A 1,653-nucleotide genomic window follows, 5' to 3' on the forward strand; every position below is an offset into this window, starting at 1 on the left:
GCCTCCTCTTTCTCTTTCTCCCATCCGTCGCGTACCCTCTCTCTCACTACTCATCTGCACCAGCTGCTGCAGCTAGTCGCCCTGCAGCACCGCGTTCAGGCGAGCAGCCGATTCCTGTTCATCATGAGCAGCCATGCCTGCTGCTGCTGAGTCCCGCCGTCACTGCACTTCCGCCGCCTCACATCCTTCCCGGCGACATCACCGCAGAAATCACAGTGGTGAGTTCGCCGCCTTCGTCGCCTTGCGCTCTAGCCGCGCTCCGTTGCGCCGCTGCTGGATCGCACCGCCGTCACCGTCTGCCTGCAGCACCGTCGGCAAAACACAGCACCACCGCCGCTGTATCGAAGACGCGGTTCTAAACCACCGTTACTCTCCATCTTTTCCGTCTCAAATTCTGTCACAGTGCCGTCATGCTTGCTCCGCCGCTGCTGCTCTCTCGTTTCTCCTTCAAGCTTTTGTTGGATAGAACAATTTGAAATTTCAGGAAGTTTATTGAAGAACTCATGATTTTCGCTATTCTTCTTTTCTAAGATTTTGAATTAATGGGGAAGATTGTGATTTGAAAAGTGGAAGACGTGTGAGTATTAACATCTGCGTTGAGAGAAACTAATTCCGTTGGAGGTTGAGATTTTTATGGTAATGGAGATGCGGTGAAGTAGTGTACAACGTGAAGTTGGAGTGGAAGAAGTTTGAGTAAAGCTTGGGCTGCAGATTAAAGAAAGAATTTATTTGGGCTTCTCAAATAACTTTAATTTAAAAGAACAATTAGGCCCAATGAAAGGATAATTCTTTTGGCCCAAAACAAAATATTCATCTCTCAACAACGAAGCAAAGGCAAAAAATTTCTAGGTGTACAAACAAAGTCCTTTCAAGAACAAGTAGAAAGGTAGAAAAAGTCGGGGTATTACAAGCGGCTGTTTGAGGGAGGGAGAATGCAGGCTTTGACTTGCCTCTTTAGGCAAGTTCTTGGTCTACCATGCTAAAAGAAGTTTGCCCCCTTTCTTAAATAAAAACTTCATTAACCATTCTTGTTTCTTAGCTAATTTAAAGATGTTTGAATCACTTTGTAGGTGGGCAAAACCTGGGCTGCCGCGTTGTTTCCGGGCTTGGCCCACTGCCCTCGGCCCGACGGATTGCTCAAAAACGAGCCGTGATTTCGGGCCTGAAGGAGAGGCCCGAAGTGCCATTAAAATTCTTATATTTCGTTTCCTTTCTTCGTGTAATTAGTTGATAGCTTATTGTGTATGTAAAAGACATTCAAACTCCTTTGGTTCGAAATAAACTCTTGTTTTCTCTTCTATAAATTATCATCGAAGTCGTTTTAGTTTGTTCGATTATTCCTTACATTTTGCGTTTTCGCGAACTAACCACATCAAGCATAACTAAGGAAGGTAATGAATTCCATTCAAACATGACTCAAGAGAATGAACATCCTCTAGTTTGTCATTAAACAATAACGGAAAGGATAATGATATGGTGGGTACCTTCCACGGGGCTTGTAGATATAATTGTCTCTCCTCGCAACGAATCGTCGCAAAATTCGTGGTTAATCAAACCATTCCTAGAATTACGTCGATATCCCTCATCGCCATAACATGCAAATCGTGTGCGACTAACTTAAGTTCTATAACGATTTCTATTAACTCTCATTGT

General features: G+C 44.2%; 1 long non-coding RNA gene across 1 annotated transcript; it reads left to right on the plus strand.

Annotated features, from left to right (window-relative positions):
- The first annotated feature begins 909 nt into the window (after positions 1-909).
- LOC121789387 lies at positions 910-1,304 on the plus strand. The gene is made up of 2 exons (XR_006048037.1): positions 910-988; positions 1,071-1,304. It is a non-coding gene; the product is annotated as an uncharacterized LOC121789387 (long non-coding RNA).
- The last annotated feature ends 349 nt before the right edge of the window (positions 1,305-1,653 follow it).

The sequence above is a fragment of the Salvia splendens genome, unplaced genomic scaffold (assembly GCF_004379255.2).
Source record: "Salvia splendens isolate huo1 unplaced genomic scaffold, SspV2 ctg228, whole genome shotgun sequence".
NCBI lineage: Eukaryota > Viridiplantae > Streptophyta > Magnoliopsida > Lamiales > Lamiaceae > Salvia > Salvia splendens.